At 45.9% G+C, this 25,984-nt stretch overlaps 1 protein-coding gene across 14 annotated transcripts in view; it reads right to left on the bottom strand.

Annotated features, from left to right (window-relative positions):
- The window catches only part of OR13P13 (olfactory receptor family 13 subfamily P member 13), a 217,358-nt gene extending 202,968 nt beyond the window's left edge, over nucleotides 1-14,390 (bottom strand). For 2 of the 14 annotated variants that reach the window (XR_003034092.2, XR_003034091.2), the window contains exon 1: nucleotides 13,361-13,789. The gene's annotated coding sequence lies outside the window, so the exon portion shown is untranslated. Of the gene's footprint in view, nucleotides 1-9,618; nucleotides 9,722-13,360 lie in introns of all 14 variants that reach the window. The other 12 variants (XM_059884634.1, XM_059884631.1, XM_059884633.1 and 9 more) reach the window with 8 other exon arrangements.
- Between the last annotated feature and the right edge of the window lie 11,594 nt (nucleotides 14,391-25,984).

Below are 25,984 nucleotides of genomic sequence, written 5' to 3' on the forward strand. Positions count from 1 at the left end.
GAGCCCTTTTGTGAAGGAAAAAGTGAAAGTGAAGTTGCTCAGGCGTGTCCGATTCCTTGCGGCCCCGTGGACTGTAGCCTACCAGGATCCTCCATCCATGGGATTTTCCAGGCAAGAGGACTGGAGTGGGTTGCCATTTCCTTCTCCAGGAGATCTTCCCAACCCAGGGATTGAGCCCGGGTCTCCCTCATTGTAGGCAGACACTTTACCATCTGAGCCACTGGGTTAGTCTCATTGCCAAAAGCCCCTCTGATCACCACTAACAAGCTTCAGTTCAGTTCAGTTCAGTTCAGTCGCTCAGTCGTGTCCGACTCTTTGCTACCCCATGAATCGCAGTATGCCAGGCCTCCCTATCCATCACCAGCTCCTGGAGTTCACCCAAACTCATGTCCATCGAGTTGGTGATGCCATCCAGCCATCTCATCCTCCGCCGTCCCCTTCTCCTCCTGCCCCCAATCCCTCCCAGCATCAGGGTCTTTTCCAATGAGTCAGCTCTTCTCATCAGGTGGCCAAAGTATTGGAGTTTCAGCTTCAGCATCAGTCCGTCCAATGAACACCCAGGACTGATCTCCTTTAGGATGGACTGGTTGCTGACTCCCAATTAGGCTAAGGTGCCCACTCCAGTAAACACTCTATTGTGCCCCAATCAATCACCTAACACCAACCTTCCAGGAGTAATTTTCTTTGTCTTGAGGTTATAAAAATTGGCTATTTACCCCCCAAAACTGTCAACTCAGGAAGTCGGCCCACTGTGCTCCCAGTGTCCACATTATCTCTGCTCTTTGTTCTGAATAAACTCACTACCTTCTGAAATGCTCTGTGTCTGGAAATTCTTTTCCAATCCATGCTCGGGATGCCTCAACACCTAATTTTTTACCTTCCTAAATGGAAACTCTGTCCTCATTAAACATCAACTCCCCATTCCCCTCCCCTACCCCACTCCCACCCTCTTGTCTGGCATCTACCAGTATACTTTCTGACTCCACGAATTTGACTATTTTAGGTATCTGCTGTAAGTGGAATCAAACAGGATTAGCCTGCACCTAATGCATATTGAAAAGCATTTTTAAATTTTGTATATATATTTATTTATTTTTGGCTGCACTGCATCTTTGTTGCTGCACGCAGGTTTTCTCTAGTTGCTTCAACTGGGGGTTTCTCCAGTTTCAGTGTGAGGGTTTCTCATTGTGGTGGCTTCTCTTGCTGCAGTCCATGGGCTCTAGGCCCATGGTCTTCAGTAGTTGTGGCACACGGGCTTAGTTTCTCCGAAGCATGTGGGATTTTCCTGGACCAGGAATTGAACTCATGTCTGCTGCAATGGCAAGGGGATTCTTAACCACTGGACCACTAGGGAAGTCCCTGGAATGCATGTTAATATATGTCCTACAAACAGATATTACCATTTTCCCCTCTATGCTATAAGTAGGTTCTCATTAGTTATTTTATATATACTAGTATATACATGTTTTTAAAGAAAACTGGTTTAAATGCACCATTCAAAAAACAAAGATCATGGCATCCCGTCCCATCACTTCATGGCAAATTTGTTGTTCAGTCTCTCAGTCATGTCTGATTCTTTGCAACCCCATGCATTAGCAGCATGCCAGGCTTCCTTGATCTTCACAATCTCCAGCAGTTTGCTCAAACTCATGTACACTGAATCAATGATGGCATCCAACCATGTCATCCTCTGTCATCCCCTTCTCTTCCTGGCTTCTCTTTCCCAGCATCAGGGTCTTTTCCAATGAGTCGGCTCTTTGCATCAGGTGGCCAAAGTATTGGAGTTTCAGCATCAGTCCTTCCAATGAATATTAAGGACTGATCTCCTTTAGGATGGACTGGTTAGATCTTCTTGCAGTCCAAGGGATTCTCAAGAGTCTTCTCCAACACCACAGTTCAAAAGCATCAATTCTTTGGCGCTCACCCTTCTTTATAGTCCAACTCTCTCATCCATACATGACTACTGGAAAAACCATAGCTTTGACTATATTGTTGGCAAAGCAGTGTCTCTGCTTTTCAATATGCTGTTTAGGTTTGTCATAGCTTTTCTTCCAAGGAGCAAGCGTCTTTTAATTTCATGTTTCCAGTCACTGTCCATAGTGATTTTGTAACCCAAGAAAATAAAGTCTGTCACTATTTACATTGTTTCCCTGTGTATTCGCCATGAAGTAATGGGACTGGATGCCATGATCTTCATTCTTTGAATGCTGAGTTTTAAGCCAGCTTTTTCACTCTTGTCTTTCAGCCTCATCAAGAGGCTCTTTAGCTCCTCTTCACTTTCTGCCATAAGGGTGGTGTCATCTGCATATCTGAGGTTATTGATATTTCTCCCAGCAATCTTGATTCCAGCTTATGCTTCATCCAGCCCAGCATTTTCACATGATGTACTCTGCATATAAGTTAAATAAGCAGGGTGACAACATACAGCCTTGATGTACTCCTTTCCCAATTTTGAACCAATCTGTTGATCAATGTCTGGTTCTAACTGTTACATGGCAAATAGATGGGGAAAAAATGCAAACAGTGACCGAAGAAGCTCCTAAGCACTTCCCAAAGCCAAACTTGCACCAAAAAAAAAAAAAAAAGGTCATGGTCACGGGTGATCTGCTGCCTGTTTGATCCACTACAGCTTTCTGAATCCTGGCAAAACCACTATATCTGAGAAATATGCTCAGTAAATCAATGAGATGCACCAAGACGGCAATGCCTGCAGCAGATATTGGTCAATAGAAAGGACGCGATTCTTCTCCACAATAATGCCTGACCGCACATTGCACAACCAATGCCTCAAAAGTTGAACGAATTGGTCTACGAAATTTTGCCTCATCTGCCATATTCACCTGACTTCTCACCAACCAACTACCACTTCTTAAGCATCTTGACAACTTTTTGCAGGAAAAATGCTTCCACAACCAGTAGAGGCAGAAAATGCTTCCAAGATTCCATTGAATTCCAAAGCATGGATTTTTATGCTAAATGAACAACCCTATTTCTCATTGGCAAAAATGTGTTGATTTTAATGGTTTCTATTTTGACTAATAAACATGTGTTTGAGCCTAGTTATAATGATTTAGAATTCTTGGTCCATAACTGCAATTACTTTGGGACCAACCTAGTAGTTCTCCAACCAGGGATGGAACCCAGGCCCCTGAAGTGGAAGTTCAGAGTCCTAACTAACCACTGGACTGCTGGGACATTCCTTGCTCTAATCTTTATTATTCCCTTCCTCTCAGTAACTTTAGTTTTAGTTTGTTCATTTTCTAATTCCTTAAATTGTAAAGTTAGGTTGTTCACTGGAGATCACTCTTTTCTTACTGTAGACATTTATAGTTATAAACTTCTCCTTAGCACCGCTTTCACTATATCTGATAAGTTTTTTCTTTTAATGTAAAAGATTAAGGTATGACTGACATAAGTTTTGACATGTGTTTTTGTTTTCATTCATCTCTAAATATTTTCTAATTTCTCTTGTGATTTCTTCTTCGATCCACTGATTGTTTGAGTGTGTTAATTTCCACAAATCTGAGAATTTTCCCATTTTACTTGTTACTGATTTCTAACTTCATCCTGCTGTGTCAACGAAGATACGTCGTATGAAATTTCAAATCCCCTGAGACTGCATCTGAGGCCTAACATACACTCTGTCCTGGAAAATGCCCCACATGCCCTTGAGAAGAATGTTATCCTGCTGTTGTTGGGTAGAGCATGCTGTGTATGTTATTAGATCTAGTTGGTTAATTGTGTTTTGTCTTCTTTTTCCCCCATCTTGTCTGGTTGTTCTTATCGTGACTTTAATTCCAAGACAGTTTGCTTTTATTTCAGTTCTTGCCAGCCCACATTCATGCCTATAATTGGCAATACAGTTTTATACCAATTCTTATCTAACCATAAACAGAATCACAAGGAGCAAGATAATTTCTAAGACGACAGTCTATTTTTGGTCTTGCCTAATCATGTGTTTCTTCTGTTTCAAGAACCCTCTTCGCTTAATACTAGAGTTCCCAGGCACATCATTATCATCCATTTAATCTTAATTATGTGTGTCATAGAGCCTGCTCACCGCTGTCCCTTGGACTGTTCTCCTTTGCATCTTGAGACTCTATTCTAATTCAATCTTGAATTTGACAAAATATTTTCCTTAGGTAGAGACCATGTGTGGTAGTTTTTCTGAATCCTTGTATGTTTGAAAATGTTTTCCTTTGAAACAAACCCACAGGTATAGAGAACAAACTAGTGGTTACCAGTGGGAAAAGGATGGAGGGCCAGTATAGGGATGGGAGATCAAGAGGTGCAAACTATTGGGTGTAAGATAAGCTATAAGAATGTATTGTACAACACAGGGAAAGTAGCCAAAATTTTGTAATAACTAAATGGAGTATAACTTTTAAACTTGTATAAATACACTTATGGAGGAGAAACAACTAAATTTTTTTTTAAAGAAATAAAAATGTTTTGTTTTGTTTTTGTACTGCCAGATGGATCCTGTCCTTGCTGGATTTAGTTAGGATTATTTAATCACAGAGCCTATTTCCCTCAATAGTCTGTAGACATTCAACTACGTTTTCTCTTTAACTGTTATAAAAGAAATATCCAGGGCTTCCCTGGAAGTACAGTGGCTAAGAATCTGCTTGGACATGCAGGGGACACAAGTTCAGTCCCTGGTCTGGAAGATTCCACGTGCCTCGGAGCAGCTAAGCTTATGCACCGCAACTACTGAGCCCAGGCGCCGCAATTACTGAAACCTACATCTAGAGCCTGTGCTCACGACCAGTGAGACCACAGCAACGAGAAGCCTCTGCACAAAGAGCGTCTCCCTACTCACACAGCTTGACAAAGGCTGAGTGCAGCAACGAAGGCCCGGTGCAACCAAAAAATAATAACTATTATAAAATGAAAAGAAAAGAAATATCCAACGTAAGTCAGAGTCTTTTTTCTTTCTGTAGGTAACCTGATCTTTTTATAAGAGTTTGTAAGATTTTTTTTCTCTTGATCCTTAAAATTTAGTGTCTTTTTGCCTTTGAAAAAAAAATCATGCCTAAGATTAGCTGAGCGCTTTACATCTAGAGGCTCCCTTTTCTTAAAATCCAGGAGGTTTTCATCTAAAATCTCTCTTTTCCATCTGATTATCTATACTCACACACATTTTTCACATAGAGGCCAAAGGACTGGAATTTGTCTGGGTTTTTCAATGGCCAAGTAAGCCCACATTCAACTGGACAAAGCTGTATTTTTCTATTTGTGCTTAAGTATGACTTCTCTATTTTCCTTTTCTACACTCTGTAATTCCTATTATTAGCATGTTCAAGCTTCCCAGTCCTATCATTTGAGTCAGCCATCATTTTTCACTCATGATTTCAATTTCTTTGTATTTTTACTCTGCATCATGAGAATTTTTTAATTTAAGCATCAATCAGAATGTTAAATCAGTTCTCATCTGTGATCATAGTTCTTAATTAATTTGCCTTTTTTTTTTTCCCCGCTGTGCTGCACGGCTTGTGGAATCTTTTTTCCCAACTAGTGATTGAACCCGGACCACCACAGTGAAAGCACTGAGTCTTAACCACTGGACCGCCAGGAGATTCCTGACAAGTTTTTTAATTTAGAAATTATGTCTTGCAGTGCGGGAAAATCTTTGTTGAAGTTTAGTTGTATCACCCTCAGAGTTCTTACTGTACCTTTGTTTCAATTTATCGCTCATGGGCTCTACCTCAAGAGGACCCTCTGTTGTGATCGCTCAGCTTTGTCTCTCTCCTCTAAGATACTGTCCCCTTTGAATGGACGACAATTCATGTGTGAGCTGGGGATTCCCATGTAGGTCTGACAATCCAGCAAAAGGTGAAAGGCATGCAAGTTTGTGTTCTGAAAAGCCAATAACAAACTGGCTGGTAATAATGACCACTCCTTTGCTTTCTGGCCTTCTCGGGTATAAGTTAAGACTACCAAAAACAAAAAAAAAAGACTACTGTTCATCTCTCAGCTGAACTTACAGGTACCACCCACCTTCCAAGATTGCCAGCAAGATCAGACTTCCCCCAAAGACCACACATAGCAGGAAATAGAGCAAATTAAAAGCTCGATCACTCTCACTTAAAAATTTAACATCATGAGCGAAAGGCTTCATTAAACAAAATTAGAATAAACAACATATACTGAAGAAAGATTTGTAATATATGTTAGAATATAGATACCATTAGCACATAAATAAAGCACCCAAGTCAACGGAAATAGCTCTATATCCCACTTTTTAGATGAGCGTTCCTTAATTCAACAAACAAGACATACAAATGACCAATAAAACATGGAAACATTCAGATTCACTAGTAAAGAAGTATAGACATAAGCAACAAGGTATCATTTTTCACCCATTAAACTGGCTCTTCTTTTCTTTGGGATAATAGCAATGTTGGCAAAGGTGGAGTGAGAAGGATGCTCTCATGTTGGCAGAAGTACATATATATTGATACATTTGGGGGGAAGCCATTTGGAAGCAATTTTATGTATAAGAAACCTTAAAGTATGCACACCCTTTGTAGTTAGTGTTGCTTTTGCTTGTCTGGCAACGGCACCTTAATTTTCTTTGAGGAAATACAGGCCTGGTAGGATTTTCAATCAGTCCCCTCTGCTCCCTTGCTCAAGAGGAAGGCACATAAGCCAAGCTAAGTCCACCAGATTCTTTCCTAGGAATCTGAATCTTGAGACGACGATGATGACTGCTAATAGTAGTAGTAACATCTACTGAATTCTCTGTTCTAGGCACTATATTGTGCGTTTTATAGCTTTGTAAACAACTCTATGAGTGAGGTACAATTACTATGTCTATTTTGCAGATGGGACTAATAATACTAATTATATTATTAGCATAATAATTAGTATAATACTACTACTGCTAATATTATTATTGCTAATAAGATTACTATTACTATGATATTACTACTACTATTAATATTATTAGTAGTTACTAATAATATTCACCAAGACCAATAATCACTGAAGATATCTTAAAGATACTGTATTCATTATCTACTGCTGCAAAACAAATTACACCAAAACTCACTGGCTTAAAATGACAACCATTAACCTTGAAGTTAACATAAGTCATGAATTCAAGTGGTCCTTAGCTGATGCTTCCTGCTCAGGGTCTCTCAGGATTGCAGTCAAAATGTCAACCAAAGCTACAGTCATATGAAAGCTTGACTGGAACTGAGGAATTACTCCCATGATGGCCCACTGACAAGGCTGTTGGCAGGAAGGACCCCACCACCCAGGGCCTCTCCACGGGGCTGCTAGATAGTCCTGCAGGCTTCCTCTAGATCAAGTGATAAATGAGAAATCAAGGGGAAAGGCACAGTGTTTTCTATGGCCTAGATTCAGAAGTCACAGGCCATTATTTCTGCCATATTTTACTCATTAGATGTAAATTGCTAAGTACAGCCGACATGATATAAGACAGGATTGGGCTCCACTTTTTGAAAGAAGGAGTATCAAAAAAAATTTGCATGCATCTTTTAAAACTGCCACAGATACCATCCATTAGTTCTGCAGCATAGATCAACAGATCTTCCCTGGGTCCCATTCACTCTATGGCTTGTTCAGTCTTTTGTTTCTTTGAATTACATTCCTTGAAAATATTCCCTCACTTTTGTCTTAGTTACTCAAGCCATTTCTGTTGCTTTCTACAATAGCCTTCTTTAAAATACAAAAAAAAAACTGGGATTTCTCCAACAGTCCAGTGGTTAAGACTTTGCCTTCCAATGCAGGGAGTGCAGATTTGATCCCTGATTGGGGATCTAAGATCCCACATGCCTCACAGCCAAAAAAAAAAAAAAAAAAAAAAAAACAGAATATAAATAACAGAAGCAATATTGTAACAAATTCAATGATGACTTGAAAAAATGGTCCATATTTTTTAAAATCTTTAAAATAAAAAACAAACAACTCTCACCCAGTCTTCCTGGGTGAGAACTCCCACTGAAGTTCTACTTGTCTTAGCCTGGGTCCCCTACAAATCAGAATGTGAGGCAAAGTTTACCTGATCAGTCTTTCCTTGGAAGTATAATCCCAGGCAGCAAAAGTGAGGGAAAAAAGCAGGGGAGAAAAGAAAGCATATACAAGGCAGTATATTACAAAAGCAGCCACACTTTCCCCAGAAAGAACAGGCGACTGCTCGGTCACACGGAATACCTTACCAGCAGGTTGTGGAGAACACCACATCCTGAAACAGGAAGGAGGAGCCATTGATCTGCTGTCTCTCATTATTCGAGGTGTGTCCCATGGAACACTTATTGTCCCACGGAACATTACGAACTTATTGTGGTGGTCATTTCATAACACATAAAAATATTGAATACTATGTGGTACCCCTGAAACTAAAATAACCTTGTAAATGAATTATATTTCAAGTTTTTTCAAAAGACAATGGTTAGATGTGCTATCCCCAAAATGATTTACATAAGGTTAGCAAACCAAGATCCAGTCTCCAGTTAAAGCTGCAGTTGATCCTGAGGCTATTTGATAGCCATCATCATTCATTGGATTTCTTTCACTTTCAACTAGTACTTTGGTCTAGGTTGCTTGCCTAGAGGGGTGACCCAGAGCTTCATCCTTAGAGGGTGTTAGTCTGCAGTTGCTGTGCCTTTTTCAGGTCATGGATGCTGCAACTGACCATTAATGGTTATCACTGGGCATTGAATCACCGAGAAATGTCCCATGATTCTCCTGAGTTCCAGATATATTGCTTTCTGCCCTTATTGTGTAGTAGCAACCCCAAGTCCTAATGCTAATCAAGTCAATTACCACTGCTTCTTTGGTAACCTCTTTCTTTACTGCTGGTCCTCTGGCATGAGGAGCTAAAACTGCTAAGTGGGGACCACAACTTCAAATACAATGAAATTTTTACTGTGTCCCCTGGAGGAACTGTTTTCCTCCCCTGCTTTTTTTTCAGAAATGGCAAATACAGATTTTTCATAATCAGGTCACTAGGATTGATAATGAGAGAGCCAGTCCAACTTATACCCATGGACCTGCATATTTTAAGGATGCAGGTCCATGATGCATGTTAAGGATGCAGCAATATATTGATTCAGCACATATACCACATGTAAAGAACAGCACTATAACCCTATAAGGTATTTTCCCTAAGCTGGTGCCTTGGCTGAACTTTTACTCAGTTGTTTCACTGTTACATCAGACCAACTACTCCTAGGTCATGGGTTATATTTACCAATGAATCATGTGGTGATGAGTTTATTGCCTACTTTCCTTTGCTATAAAACAGGGCTCTTAACCTGAGGCAGTATGTAAGAGATGAGCATGCTGTGAGACATCAGATAACAGTACTGGTGAAGATTATGCAATCAGAGAATGCAAATCTATCAAATCATTCATTTTAGCAAAAAGAAATCGCTGCCTCCTCCAAGATATAAGATATCCAATGTGGTCAATCAGCCGTCAGGTAGGTGGCAGGTCTCTCTGGAGAGTGATGCCATATCAAGGGCTCTGCATCACTCTCCAAGGCTAGAAATACAAGCATTAAGTCAACCTTGTTGAGAAGAAGTCAATGTAGTTGAGCCCACACAAAACTTTCACCCATGCCACCATGGTCAACATCTTTGGGCTCACCTGGCAAATTCTAGGATGGCCAAGGAGAGAGGCAAGGGTGGAGGGGATGTGGCGGGAGTGGTGGTGATGGTGGTTTTTAAGTCTCTTCTGAAGTGGATGCTCTCTGGAAGACATTAATGTAAGACATAGAGGTCTGCATGCTTTATGCTCACCCCAGAAGTACATCCACATAACTCTTCCCCAAAACTTTTGGTCTTATTCCTTGTTAGCCATTGATTAATTGACCAAGTCATGGTTCATGGCCCAGAAATTAGCATGTGAAGCTATCTTGGGCTACACCTCTATAGGAAATCATAGCCAAGTGTATCACTTTTAGCTCTATCCACTGAGAGCATTTGCCTTCACTCTTTTGTCTTTCAGGACCATCCCTGAAAGGTCTGTAAACAGGAGCAGTCCTTTCTAGCATGCACCAGCAAATTACACTGAACCATCAGTGAACCAGCTCAAATCTTTTCATCTGCCATCAGTTGGTCATAGGGACCCCTTCATGATGTCATAGAATAAGCTGCATTTGGTGGGTGACGTGAGAGTCTGGGACACCTGTCTTTGTAATTTATTCATGACTCCTAAATGATTATTTTCATCAGACTTGCTGTGTCCACTCAGTCTTATGACTCAATGGACACGTAATGATCCAGTGAAATCAGTTCGTGATAGGCAGCTATAATCACACAGTCTCTTGATATCCTGTGGTTAAACATTGTCTCTACCAAAGCCCAGTAGCAGGCCAGGAAATATTTTTCAAACTGAGAGTGTCTTTCCAGCATAGAAGTCATAGCCCTGCTTTAAAACCTAGAAATCTGCACAAGACTGTCCACTGGAATTTAGCAGTCTGCACAGTGTCCTCACCATAGACATAGACACCGTGGGCACTATCATATCTGCTGGTCAAATGGCTGACACACCAGAACGGCTGGCATCACAGCCTAGATCAGCCGCCAACCCTCTTTTCCATGATCCTTGTCAAACCAGTGGAGAAGGAAATGGCAACCCACTCGCATATTCTTGCCTGGAAAATCCCATGGACAGAGGAGCCTCGTGGGCTACAGTAAATAGGGTTGCAAAGCGTCAGGCATGACTGAGCCCAAGCACGAGTCAAAACTGGAAGTCTCCTGAGTCACCTGATAAAGGTCAAAGCAACATTCCCAAGTGTGATAAATGCTATTAATACCATCAAAATACAGCCAAGTGTTGTGCCCCTTTCTCAGCGGTGAGAGGTATGAGGAGCAACAATTTGTCCTTTCCCTTAGAAGGAATGTCTTCTCTAGGACAGGGGGTGGCCAAAACTGTCCACAGGCCAAATACGATCCTCCTCCTATTTTTGTAAATGAAGTTCTACTTGGAACACAGCCACATCCATTTGTTTTCCTATTGTCTATGGCTGACTTCACACCATAGTGGCAAAAGTGAGTATGGCGATAGGTACCTTATGTCCTGCAAGGGTTAAAATATTTATTAACCATCCCCTTAAAGATAAAATTAGCCAACTCCTGCTCTAAGACAAGAGGGTCCCTAAAATACTTTACCAAGTAGCAGACCCCTGAAACTTCATGAAGTTTATCTCCCATCTAGAGGGTATCTAGAATTCTTGACATTTCCTGCTCATGGGTCTATGAGTAGAAGGCCACTAATACAGTGAACGGGGTGCTGTATTCCCTGGTTCTGGTGCTCAGTGGTAGAGAATTCACCTGCAAACACAGGAGACTTAGGTTCGATCCCTGGGTCAGGAAGATCCCTGGAGAAGGAAGTGGCAACCCACTCCAGTATTCCTGCCTGGGAAATCCCATGGACAGAGGAGCCTGGTGGGCTACATTCCATGGGGTCACAAAGGAGATGGACATGATTTAGAGACTCAACAACAATCACAGTAGCAACAATATAGTGAACATCATGATACTCTGCAAAATTCCTGCAGACTATTATACCAAGTCAGAGAAAAGCAGAGCCAATTACCTTGGCCCAGAGGCAAAAGAGTGAACCTGTGCCTCTGTCTTTGCCATGAGTGCATTTCTGTATTCAGTAGCAGCCACACCATTCTATGACTGGGAACTACATTTCCTGGAATCCCCTTTCCTATATGGTTCCAGATTAGAATTTGCCAAATAAGAGAATTCACACAAGATTTGGAAGGTATAGGCAAAGTAGAAACCATTATTCTCTAGTGATTGCAGCCAAACATATGACTAGAAAAGAGTGTCACAAAAGCTTCACATAAACTCTTGAGAACTGCCCCCTTTGCCACTGTAGACCGAGAGGACTGGAGCCTCCCCGAGGTTCCTGAGACTGGCAGTGGTTTCCAGGCAAGCTTTTGAGAACCATGCACTGCTTGAAGAAGAGATCTGGTGTGTAAGCTTCTCTGACCTTCAGCAACAGTTTCCTTGATTTCCACTCCCCCCGCTCGATGGGCTGTTTCCACAGTTGGGTAAGCCCCTAATTCTGTATTAAAGCCTTTATTCCCAGAATACATAGAATTGCTTCTATCTTCCTAACTAAACTCTGAAAGTCTTTAATGCTGCAAATAGTTCTGGAATTTGTTTTACAATCCGTTTGGATGCAAAAGTAGTCGTGACCTCATTGATATTGGAAAAGGGGACACTACTACTTAAATGATCACCTGTAAGGTTTTCAGTTTTTTACATCAAGTATGATGTTAACCGCGGGGACGTTTTTGTAGCTGGCCCTTGTCTGACTAGGGAAGTCCCTGTCTATTTCTGGCTTTTTGAGTGATTTTATCATGAAAAGCTATAAGGTTTTGAAATGTGCTTTTTTTTTCCTATTTCTATTTAGATGATTATGTACTATTTGTCCATTATTCTGCTAATGTTGTGTATTACATAAATTTCGGGGTATTAAACCCACTTTCCATCCCTGGGATAAACTTCACTTGGCCATGTTGTATAAGCCTTTTTAAATGTAGCCAAATACAACTTGGTACTATTCTGTTAAGGATTTTTTGCATTTATATTCATTGAGGATGTGGTCCTGAGGTTTTCTGTTTTTGTGATGTCTTCTGTGTGGCTCTGGTATAAGAGTAATACTGCCTCATAGAATGAGATGGAAAGTGTTCCATCCTCTCTTATTTTTTGAGAGATTTTGTGAAAAATTGGTAAATATTCTCCAATAAATGACAGAATTTACCAGTGGGAAAAAATATCACCCGTAATTGGCTACAGTCAATGGCCTGTAGAAGGCAAAGCTCTGGAAGACCGAGTAGCTATAGTAACAGGGTGTTACGGAATACTCCCTCCAAGGTGAAGCATGTGGTTGCGTCAGGCACCTTCAGTCACAAAGAAAGAAGCGCACCTCTGCATTTGGCAGGCAGCTGGACAGGCTGATCAGCCCACAAGGCTGCCACAGGGAGGCAGTGTGGCATCTCTCAAAGTTCTCAGGCTTCAAACAAGTCCAAGTGGATCCTGAGCCTATCTCCTCATATGTAAAACGATCATAAAAAACTTCTTCATGAGGTTATGGTGACTATACAAGGAGCTAACGTGAGAAAGCCCTTTCAAGCACACATCCTTGGGTGTGGCCCCCACCACTTTGCAATCTGATGCCAGTCCAATGCCAAAACTTTCATCGACCCAGAATAAAAGCTGCCCCACAAGGATGGCAACAATTCTAATTTTTTCTAGTGTGTGTAGATACAGAAGTGCCTATGAAACACTAATGCAGAGTTTAAAGAAGAAGAATGCAACACCCTCCTAACTAGCACTCAAGTCAGAAACAGAATGTGGCCACTTACCTGCAAAATGACATCAGGTGAGAGGCAGATGCAGGCAGAAATCAACGAAGCTTCCACCCAGCGGCCTCAGTGGAACAGCCTCGCATTCAGTGAGACTGAGTGTGCACTGACTTTCCCGGAACCTCCAAACTCTGAAAGGACGAGTTGCGGTTGTTCCAAGTTCATCCCACCCCACTTCTGAGACAGGCAAGTTGCCAACTCTCCTCCTTGTCGGGACAAGTCACATTTAGAACACCAGAGGGCAGCCACTCCCCACGGATGGTGGTGCCCAGGAAAAAACAACAGCAGAACCAAGGGTGCAATGGGCCTCAGTATCCCAGAGCCCTTTCGGTCCTCCTCCTGCTCAGGCCTGTGCCACACATCAGAACGGTGCAGTGTAAAGACCCATAGTGTTGGTAACTGGGAGACCTGAGCTTGAATCCAACTTTGCCACTTCCTATCTTTGACCTTGAACAAGTGACCTTACCTCTCCAAGTCAATTTCCTCACCTAGAAAAACAGGGCACAAAAATAGAACCTGCTTCACAGGATTACTCTATGACAAGTGAGATGGGTGAGTCCAAATACTGTCCAAAACAGTCATTGTTCTTGGGCATCCTAACTGTTCATCTACCTACATTCTCACCAGAGTCTTGGCAGGCAGAGTGGATAAATGTGATTTTCATTTTTCAGATAAAGAAATTGAGACTTAAAGGAGCTATCTGACCTGCAGGATAATGATGGCCAGAGTCACTTGATTTTTCTCAGCCTCTCTTTCTACCATTTCACAGTGATGGCAGCTGGCCTGAAGAGTTCAGTTCAGTTCAGTCACTCAGCCGTGTCTGACTCTTTGCGATCCCACGGACTGCAGCACACCAGGCTTCCCTGTCCATCACCAACTCCCAGAGCTTACTCAAACTCATGTCCATCGAGTCGGTGATGCCATCCAACCATCTCATCCTCTGTCATCCCCTTCTCCTCCTGCCTTCAATCTTTCCCAGCATCAGGGTCTTTTCAAATGAGTTAGTTCTTCCCATCAGGCGGCCAAAATATTGGAGTTTCAGCATCAGTCCTTCCAATGAATAGTCAGGACTGATCTCCTTTAGGATGGACTGGTTGGATCTCCTTGCTGTCCAAGAGACTCTCAAGAGTCTTCTCCAATACCACAGTTCAAAAGCATCAATTCTTTGGCGCTCAGCTTTCTTTATAGTCCAACTCTTACATCCATACATGACTACTGGAAAAGCCATAGCTTTGTCTAGATGGACCTCTGTTGGCAAAGTAACGTCTCTGCTTTTTAATATGCTGCCTAGGTTGGTCATAGCTTTTCTTCCAAGGACCAAGCGTCTTTTAATTTCAAGGCTTCAGTCACCATCTGCAGGTATTTTGGAGCCCAAATAACGTCTGTCACTGATTCCATTGTTTCCCCATCTATTTGCCATGTGATGGCACCAGATGCCATGAATTTTTAGTTTTCTGACTGTTGAGTTTTAAGCCAATTTTTTCACTCTCCTCTTTCACTTTCATCAAGAAGCTTTTTAGTTCTTCTTTGTTTTCTGCCATAAAGGTGGTGTCATCTGCATATCTGAGGTTATTGATATTTCTCCCAACAATCTTGATTCCATCTTGTGCTTCATCCAGCCCGGCATTTCACATGATGTACTCTGCATTTAAGTTAAATAAGCAGGATGACAATATACAGCCTTGATGTACTCCTATCCAATTTGGAACCAGTCTGTTGTTCCATGTACAGTTCTAACTGTTGCTTCTTGAACTGCATACAGATTTCTCAAGAGACAGGTAAGGTGGTCTGTTATTCCCATCTCTTTAAGAATTTTCCAGTTTGTTGTGATCCACACAGCCAAAGCCTTTGGAGTAGTCAATAAAGCAAAAGTAGATGTTTTTCTGAAACTCTCTTGCTTTTTCTGTGATCCAATGGATGTTGGCAATTTGATCTCTGATTCCTCTGCCTTTTCTAAGTCCAGCTTGAACATCTGGAAATCCATGGTTCACATACTGTTGAAGCCTGGCTTAGAGGATTTTGAGCATTTCTTTGCTAGCATGTGAGATGAGTGCAATTATGCAGTAGTTTGAACATTCTTTGGCATTGCCTTTCTTTGGGATTGAATTGAAAACTGACCTTTTCCAGTCCTGTGGCCACTGCTGAGTTTTCAAAATGTGCTGGCATATTGAGTGCAGCACTTTCACAGCATCATCTTTTAGGATTTGAAATAGCTCAACTGGAATCCCATCACCTCCACTAGCTTTATTCGTAGGGATGCTTCCTAAGGCCCACTTGACTTCACACTCCAGGATGTCTGGCTTTAGGTGAGTGATCACACCATTGTGGTTATCTGGGTCATGAAGATCTTTTTTGTACAGTTCTTCTGTGTATTCTTGCCACCTCTTCTTAATATCTTCTGCTTCTGTTAGGTCCATACCATTTTTGTCCTTTATTGAGCCCATCCTTGCATGAAATGTTCCCTTGGCATCTCTGATTTTCTTGAAGAGATCTCTAGTCTTTCCCATTCTGTTGTTTTCCTCTATTTCTTTGCATTGATTACTGAGGAAGGCTTTCTTATCTCTCCTTGCTATTCTTTGGAATTCTGCATTCAAGTGGATATATCTTTCCTCTTCTCCTTTGCCTTTCTCCTTTGCCTTTAGCTTCTCTTCTTTTCTCAGGTATTTGTAAGGCCTCTTCAGACAACCATTTTGCCTTTTTGCATTTCTTTTTCTTGGGGATGCTCTTAATCACTGCCTCCTGTACAATGTCGTGAACCTCCATCCACAGTTCTTTAGGCACTTTGTCTATCAGATCTAATCCCTTGAGTCTGTTTGTCATTTCTACCCTGAAGAGACTTGCTCATAAAATCCGTTTGTGATTCTGGGATTCTGAGGTCCAGAGAGGGCAAATATATTATCCAAGACTACATGGTGAGCAGGGGGCCAATGTGGCCCGCAAAGAGCCAGTCCTGTGGGCTCCCGGTCTAGTGTCCAGCTGCAGCCCCAGACACTCTGATAAGACAGTCTCATTGTTCTGTCCTGATTGATTGTCAGAGGATCCCATCCTTCTCCTGACTTCCTGACCAGTCTATGAGCTAGAAGAGAAAAGAAGTCTTTGGACTGTATGTTACTGTGGAAAATCATCCATGACATGTTGCCAAATGAAACAATCCAGTTCAGTTCAGTTTCAGTTCCTCAGCCGTGTCCAACTCTTTGTGACCCCATGGATAGCAGGACACCAGGCTTCCCTGTTCATCACCAACTCCCAGAGTTTACTTAAATTCAAGCCCATTAAGTCGGGGATGCCATCCAACCATCTCATCTTCTGTCATCCCCTTCTCCTCCTGCGTTCAATCTTTCCCAGTGCCAGGGTCTTTTCAAATGTGTCAGTTCTTTCCATCAGGTGGCCAAAGTATTGGAGTTTCAGTTTCAACATCAGTCCTTCCAATGAATATTCAGGACTGATCTCCTTTATGATGGACTGGTTGGATATCCCGGCTGTCCAAGGGAGTCTCAAGGGTCTTCTCCAACACCACAGTTCAAAAGCATCAATTCTTCAGTGTTCAGCTTTCTTTATAGTCCAACTCTCACATCCACACATGACTACTGGAAAAACTATGGCCTTGACTAGATGGACTTTTTTTGGCAAAGTAACATCTCTGGTTTTTAATATGCTGTCTAGGTTGGTCATAACTTTTCTTCCAAGGAGCAAGCGTCTTTTAATATCAAGGCTACAGTCACCATCTGCAGTGATTTTGGAGCCCAAATAAAGTCTGTCACTGTTTCCATTGTTTCCCCATCTATTTGCCATGAAGCGAAGTGATGGCACCAGATGCCATGATCTTAGTTTTCTGAATGTTGAATTTTAAGTCAACTTTTTCACTCTCCTCTTTCACTTTCATCAAGAGGCTCTTTAGTTCTTCTTCACTTTCTGCCATAAGTGTGGTGTCATCTGCACTCAATGAAACTATGAACCATGTTGTGGTGGAGAGTTCTGACAAGGTGTGATCCACTGGAGAAGGAAATGGCAAACCACTTCAGTATTCTTGCCTTGAGAACCCCATGAACAGTATGAAAAGGCAAAAAAAATGAAACAAGTGATCTACAAAACAGTAAGTACCTGACCCCTGTGTCTATTTTTGTATATCAACAGAGGGGAAAAGTGGACAGTCATAACATGCTGTGCTGTGCTTAGTCGTGTCAGACTCTTGTGACCCCCATGGAGTCCGCCAGGCTCCTTGGTCCATGGGGATTCTCCAGGGAAAAATACTGGAGTGGGTTGCCATGTCCTCCTCCAGGGAATCTTCCCAATCCAGGAATTGAACCCAGGCCTCCTGCACTGCAGGTGGATTCTTTACCATCTGAGCCACCAGGGAAGTCCAAGAAGACTGGAGTGGGTACCCTATTCCTTCTCCAGGGATCTTCCTGACTCAGGAATCGAACTGGGGTCTCCTGCATTACAGGCGGATTCTTTACCCACTGAGCTACCAGGGAAGCCCGGATGGTGATAATACGCAATGGTAAATATGCTTATCTCTAGGTGGTAGAATTACAGGTAAGCTTTGTATTTTCCCCTTGTATCTTTGTGCATGTGTTTCTAGGTTTATCCAATAAGCATATTTTATTTTTGTGTGTGTGTTGTCGTTGTTTAGTTGGTAAATTGTGTCCACTTCTTTTGCGACCCCATGGACTGCAGCCCACTGGGCTTCTCTGTTCATGGGATTTCCCTGGCAAGGATCCTGGGGTGGGTTGCCATTTCCTGCTCCATGGATGTGTGTATTATACTATTTCAATTGTCCATTTTAAAAAATTGCTATGTGAAGAGTCAGGAAGCTTGGGCTATCTTCCACATTAATTTACTGTGGCTTTGTACAAGTCTCTTAAGCCCTGGGAGCCTCAGTTCCTCCAACTGAAACATAGGGAGGCCCCCCTGCCCCTTTCACACAGAGGCCCAGGGCCTTCCTGGTCTGGTTGCCTGGTCACATGGCTCCCTCTTCTCCTCAAACAAGCTTCCAAGCAGGATGACACCTGCCTCTGTCTCCATCTCCCTCACTCTATTCATTAATCCCTCATCTCCCTGTAGCTTGGGTTTTGCCCCCTATTCTCCAGCCCACATTCTCCATTCTGGTGATGGTGGCCTCCTCACTGCCAAAACCAATGGCCTCCAAGCCTCAATCTGCCCGCTCCCCCCCCGACCGCCCCACCCCCCCCTCTCTCTCCCTAAACCCCTGCCCGGTCCCCCAGCATGGGGCTCTCTTGATCCGCCCTCTTCCTCGGAGCACGGTCGTCCCTCGCCCTCTCGGCCTAAAGCTTGCCTCAGTTTCCTCATCCCTCCCGTTGCTGCTTCTCCCAGGGGTCCGCTGCGATCCGAGGCCCCCCTCTCTATCTTTGGCCTCCCTGGGATGACCTCGCCCACATCATGGGCCTATCAAGTGGCCTCCATACCATCTCCAGCCCAAACCTGGCCCCTGAGCTCTAGGTCTGATAGCAAATCCCCATGGGGCCCACCTCACCCTCCACACAGCTGGGCCCCTTCTTCCCTCCATCCCCACCCACATCCCATGAACCTCCTCCATCGTCCACTCTGAAAATAGCTTCCCAGGTGCTGGCCACTCAGTTAGAACCACAAATGCACAGCCTGGACTCTGCCTCTCCTCCTTCCTGGCCACACAGAGTTGTCCCCAGGTCTTGGTCAACTCACCTCTTAAGGACTTCTCCAACCTACCCTCCTCCCAAGCCCTGATGAAGGCCCCACCACCCACTCCCACAACAGTGAAGCCATCCTCGACAGCTCGCTCACACCCACAGCTCTCCATGTGAGCATTCTGTACACTTTCCTGCAACAGCCCAGACCCTCTGAGCATTCCACCTGGGTCCCTCACTCATTCAGAAGACATCACCATGGACCTCCATACCTCTCATCCGCAGGACACCCCTGGACGTCCCACTGGTCTCCAAGCCTTCACTCTCTTTCCCTCCAGCCTGGCCCCAAATGCAGGTTATATCATCAGTATCATTATAGCTATTACTGAGTGTTTAGTGTGTGTCAGACACTGAGGGCTTTACCGGTACTCTCATTTATTCATGTATTCCTCACAACAACTGCCTAAGGAAAATACCTACTGTTGTTCTCTCCATTTCAAAGATGAGGAAAGTCAGGAATATAGAGTTGAAGTAACGCACTCAAGGTGGTATAGTTAACTATACACCTTACTAAAGTCTTAGAACTGGGATTTGGATACAGTGATCTGACTGCAGAGCACCTGCCTTTAACCACTATGCTACACTGCTAATTGACCTCTTCTGCCAGAAACACCTAGAGGATAAAGTTCGAATGCCTTTGGGGACCCTCAGACACACCTTTTCCAGTCCTGTCACCTACCGTGCCCAACTGGTGCTTCCTAGCTTTCCATCCTGACTGCCCTCCTTACCTGTCCACTTCCACATTTCAACTCGTGTCTTTCTGCCACTGAGTGTTGGTCTGGCTTGACCCTGTCTCCAAACGTCAAAGCCCTCCCATCCTTCAAGGCCATCTCCAAAGCTTCTCCCTCCATGCTAAGCAGGTCATGTTGAAAAGCAGGTATGATGGGGGACTGGCCATCAACTGAGAGACAGGGGACCTGAAAGCCTGATCCTTGCCATTCCAGAAGGTAAGGCGGGGCGGCGGGGGTGGGAGAGGGGGCGGGGGGAGTGGAGTGGGCTGGAGACCTCAAACCATGCCTCACTTTTTTCATGAATAAGATTGTGGGGGCCGGTGGGCCGGGGGTGGGGGGGCTTCCCTGGTGGCTCAGTGGTAAAGTATCTGCCTGCCAATGCAGCAGACATGGGTTTGACCCCTGGTCCTGGAGGAGCCCACATGCCTTCCAGCAACTATGCTATTGAGCCCATACTCTAGAGCCTGGGAGCTACAACTCCTGAGACCAAGTGCCACAACTATGGAAGCCTTCTTGCCTAGAGCCTGTGCTCTGCAACAAAAGAAGCCACCAGAATATTCTTATTCAGCACATTCAGAATATTCTCATGCAGCACAACTAAAGAGTAGCTCCCACTAGGTGCAACTAGAGAAAAGCCCTTTCAGCAACTGAGACCAGCACAGTCAAAAACAAATAAATAAAAGATTGCGGGGATAAGATAAGACTATCCTTGGGAGCCCACCTTGCTCTAACAGTCTGAGGCCCTATGTGTTCACGGTCCCTGGAATGGTGGTGAAGTTACCCTCTTTAAATCCCTCTAACACTCACACAATGGAGAGAATGTCAGAGCTGGGAAGGGCTTCAGAGAAAAATAATCCCACCCCTGCTCCCTCCCCCCTCCCCCACTCCAAGGGATGCTTAGGCCCAGAGAAGGGCAGAGGCCTGGCTAGCCATCTGGGGAGTGGTGGAAGGGAGGCAGCGCTCCCTGCTTAACGCAGGACCCATCTCAGCAGGTCCCCAGCCCTGCAGAGAAAGGAGGGGAGGAGCCTGGAAGGGCAAAAGCAGCTGAACCTGGCTCTGGGCCGGCTTGGCCTGCCCATCCCCAGGAGGCCTCAGTAGTTTTCCATCCCGGCAGGCCTGTAGCCCAGGACATGTGCTCCCCTCTCCCCTTACCCCCCACATTCCTCCGCACACTCAGACAGCAAAGTGGCATTCAGGGCCTGATGGGGAGGGCCAGGAGGGAGGCCCACACACAAAGACTCACAGATACCAGTAAAGCCACAAACATGTAGATCCAGAAAGATAACACACATCCAGATGAGACAAAAGGATCCAGACACAAACAACACACGCCGAAACAATATGCCCACCCGCCAGACACGTAGACCCGTTCTCAGAGGCACACACAGAGATATGCATCCCGTGCGCAGGCACACACAGGCACGTTCACACCCGGAGATTCATGTGCACACTAGGCAGACACCCACCCCCCGGCTGTGCCATGCTCCCTCCTCCCCCTGAGTCCCTACGATGCTTGTCAGATCAAATATCAGTTAGGGAAAGGGAGAAAAGTCCTGAGCTGCCCCAGTCCTGGGAGACAAGGGCTAAACAGAACCCAGAGCCCAGCCAGGCTCCCTCGGCCCAGAGAAGGCGCCAGGTTTTAAAATTCCAGAGAATTCACCAGACAATCCCCACCCTGTTCCCAGAGGCCAGGGTGAGGTTGGTTCTAGAGCATCACCCCTCCATGACCCTTTCTCCAGCCTCTCAGACTCCATCTGTGTCCCCAGCTGTTAAGGGCAGAGCAGAGGGGGCTCCCAGCAGCCATTCTCCTGGTTCATTTCCCTCCGAGCTCCTCTCCACCCCCACGCCTGTCTCCCTCTCTCTGTCTGCCCGCCTCAGCCCCACATCCGTCCACTCCAAGACTAACCCACATCTTCACTGGATCCATCACACTCAAGAACCCAGAAACGCAACTCCTTGACCGGACGGACCCACCGGTTTACACCCCATGGGATGTTCCATAACTGCCTGGTAGCCAGGGGGTCCAGCCCAAGGACTGCATGCACATGCTGTCCCGTGTTGCCAGCAGAGGTGGCTCCAGCCTCACCCCAGCTGTCTGGGAACCTTGGACCTGTGGCTTCAACTGTTTTGAGCCTCATTTCCCTCATTTATAAAATGGGGACCATGATGCCTCCCAGCTCTCCACAATGTATGTAGTTTATCACGGGGCCTAATTAAGACCCCTGGTTTTAACCAAGAAACAGGCTGTGAGACTATACGGTCTAGTGATGCCAGCGTCAGTGTCCCTGTCTGGGTATCGCGGTAACTCTTGCTACTCGGGGTGGGGAGTGAAATACCCTGTCCGGAGCAGACGGCTTCCAGCGGGGGCGCCCGCCACTGGGTTCCGCTCCCCGCAAGCCCACCTGCCCCCCGGCCCCACTCGACCCGGTTCCCACGCCGTCTGGCCCCCGCCGGCGCGGGCTGTCAGCCGGAAGGGATTTAGGATCAGCTGCGTCGGCACAGAGGCCGCCTTGTCCCGGTGGGGACCTGAGGCCGCAGTCGGGCCGCGCGGTCACGTTGCTCGGCGGCCGCGGTGCCAGCGGCCCCCCGCCCCCCGCCCCCCGCCCCCCGCCCGACCTGGGGCCGCTTCAAGGGCGGGCGCCGGATTTCCCAGCCCCGCGCCCAACGCCCCGCGGGCTGTTTGGGGGCCTCGCAAGGGGGCACGGTTTCCGCCCAGAGCCGAAATGGGGCGGCTGGCGCGTCCGCCCCCACCCCGCCCACCCGCAGGCAACCGCTGAAGCCCACTCCTCAAGCTGGGTCTCCGGCCCTCCCCCGCAAAGGGCGCGGGCCTGGTCTCCTCCCCGTTTCTCCCAGGCATCTGGAGGATGACCACAGATTTCCCCAGAAAAAGCCTTGGAACCTGGGAAATCTCTCAGGACCGGATGAACTCAACTGAAGATGGATTGCCGGACCGCGACGGGGTGCAGGGGCGGGGTGGGGGATGGGGTGCGGAGGCGGGGTGGGGGATGGGGTGCGGATGATGCCTGGCTGTGTGTTCGGTGTTGGGACAGGCTCAGAGCGTGCTGGGTCAGGCTGCTAGCTACAGTCACAGTGTTCTGGGCCTGAGTTGGAAGCCAATCAGATGTTATCAGATGCAGGGTTGGGATCTGCTGGGTGTTGGGACCCTCTCTGGATGTGGGATCTTCACTGAATTTCTGGATCCAGTTGTAGGGATCCATTCAGGCCAACTGTGCAATGGAAGCAGATCCAGAGGTATGTGGTCCAGGTGTGGGGGTTGTTTCCCTAGGTTCCCAGTCTGGGTGAGGTGTTCCTCTCTAGGTCAGGTTGTTGGGGACCCTCTCTGGTATGGCTGTTGCAAAATGTTAGGGAATCTTCTCTGGGTGTCAAGGGTCTGGGTTTGGACACCTGCCCAGGCAGATTAGGTCCACGTGTTAGCAGCCACTCTAGATTTGTTTGGACAAAATGTTTAGCCCCACAGCCTTCTACTGGCCTGAAGGCACACATCCTGGCTCACCATCCGCCCCAGTTCATCGAGACCCCTGTGGGACTAGTTAATGGAGGGCCTGTGGCAGCTCAGCTTGACACCCCTCTTCAGAACCCAGGAATTGAGGGAGACCCTGGACTCCAGCTGGGAAGTGGACCGACAGCAATCTGTCCAGATGTATGTCCTTTCCCTTCTCTACCTTCATTTCCTCACCAAGAAAATGAAAGAGTTGGACTTGATATTCTCTGAGGTCCCCTACACTGCCCTCTCCCTGTCCTTCCCTACACACACACAAGCACACCCACTAGGCGCTCATTCCCATCTCCCCACACCCTACACACACATGCACACACACACACACGCACACACACTTGGTGCTCATTCACATCTCCCCACATTGGTTCACACTGGTCTTCCCGCCCAGAATGTGTTCTCCTTTCCCTCTCCAGCCTCTACGAGAAGGCCTTCCTTACCCCAGCCCCACTTTCCAGCCTGATTCTCCTGACTCTTTCCATTCAGCTGGGAGCTCTCTGAAGGCAGGGCCCTATCTTCTCCTGGCCGCCCACTCCGAAGCCTCGTTCTAGATGAACATGGGGCTCAGGGGCTCATTCTCAGGTCAGCCACCATCGCAGGTTGGCAGTTGACCCTCTAAGAAGAAGAAGAATTTCTTTAGTCTCTAATACCCCAAATGGTGGGGTGGGCACTAAGCGGATTTAGGCGGCCTGTCTCCTGCCCACACCAATCCTTCTTTCCAGGCCACTGCACCCATGTGACAGACAGTCTGGGGCACCAGGGAGCCCTCAGAATCACATGGGCACAGGCGGGTAGCTGGAAATTGACTGCCCAGCTCTAGGTCTCCTGGTAGCTATGTCCCAAGCAAACAGAAATCAGAAACCCCAGAGGGCAGGAGTGATCTAGATCACTCACCCTGTTTTCCACACCAACTTACATAGTTAAGCGTGTGAGCATGACCATCCACATACACTCAGATGTGCAAATGCACATACACACACACACACACATGCACACTGACAGAACTAAGCCAGATTCTGAGCCAGACGGTTCCATCACCAACAACATCTCCTAGTCCTCAGAACAGCCCTATGAGAATCACTAGCCCCATCTGCAGATGAGGAAACTGAGGCTCAGAGAGGGGAAGGGACTAAGCTGAGACCACACAGCTGTCAAACGTGGAATCAGAACTCAAAGCCATGCCCTTTGCATGGCACCACTAGGATGCACATGCGTGCTCACAGACACACATGTGCAAATGCACACACAACTTAACATATTTGTGCTCGACTCCTGAACTAGTCATTGAATACCAAAGCTAGAAGGGGACTTAAGAGATCATCTTGTCTATGCCATCCCACTTTATAGAAGGAGGGGAAGGGATTTATTTAAGTTTTCAACACATTTAGGAAGTAGCAGAACCAGGACTCAGATTCACATCTCTGTTGTCACACAGAGTCATGTGTACACACATCCACACACCGCACAGCTTATCCAGAGACTGTTACACACAAACCCATGTATGTATACATAGACACAGACAGCCATTCCCACCACACACGTCCCCAGTTGGTTTGTATATCTGCACACGTGGCATTGCACATGTCCCCTCATCACACACACGTACACAGTCATATGTGGTCACACACAGCACATGTTCACCCACACTCGTCACACACCATCCTTTCACTCATTTATCTACTCACTCACACATGCTCAGACATCCACATTCTCTCACTCACATTCACATGTACCACCGTCCTGCTGCAGAAGAGATGAGTCGACCCTGATCTGGGATCCCGCGTAGCTAAGGCTATAGACCCTGGGATGGGAGCTATGCACTGAGCCTTTAAGAGGGGGTGTCTGCAACCAGCATGGTGTTGTGTGGGTGCACCCTGGCATCACCATCGATGGTTTTGGGAAATGTGCACTGCCAGCAGTTCCCCACAGGCCCAGGCAACTTGTCTTGGCCAAACCCAGCAGGTAGCCCCAGAAAGTGCCGAGTCATGGGCCAGGAGTGGCCTGGCCTGGCCAGGCTGGCGGCAAAACTGGTCCCAGCTTGCGAGCTAATATTTTTCTTCTGCCTGGAGCCACACTAGGGATGTTCCTCTCTGAAAGGGCCAGACCCTGAGTCATGAGGCCTCTTCCAACACCCACTGAAGATGAGGATCAAGGCACCAGGATTTGAGGGCAAAGCACCCAGAGCTGCTAATGGGATTTACCAAAGTTGGTAAGCCAACTAATGTATATATCTAATACAGACTAATCCCAAAGCCTAGTCCATGAACAGAGACAGCTGTCAAAGTCCTCTAACAGATGCTCTGAGCTGGACAGACCAGACACATCAACTAACAATTACAATGCTGGGGCTGAGGGGGCTGTCACATAGAGACAGACATAGCATATGGGAGCCTGGGGCAGGGCGCAGCCACCTTGGACCAGTGGTGGGGCCACTTGATCTGGGTCTGAAGTGGTGAGTAGGAATTCACCAAGACGCTTTTTTTCAGATGAAAAATTGTGGTTCAGGGAATGGAGACCAGCATGAGTGTGGGCTGAAGTGGAGGAGTAGAGAGGGTGGGCTAGATGTACAAGAAATGAGGCCAGTTGAAGTCAGCTATTCAACACATATTTATCAATATCTACTATGTGCTAGATGAGGACACGCAGAATGTACAAGCCTCTCCCTCGAAGAGCTCAAGTTCAAGGGTCCCAA

Source organism: Bos taurus, chromosome 3 (assembly GCF_002263795.3).
Source record: "Bos taurus isolate L1 Dominette 01449 registration number 42190680 breed Hereford chromosome 3, ARS-UCD2.0, whole genome shotgun sequence".
Lineage (NCBI taxonomy): Eukaryota > Metazoa > Chordata > Mammalia > Artiodactyla > Bovidae > Bos > Bos taurus.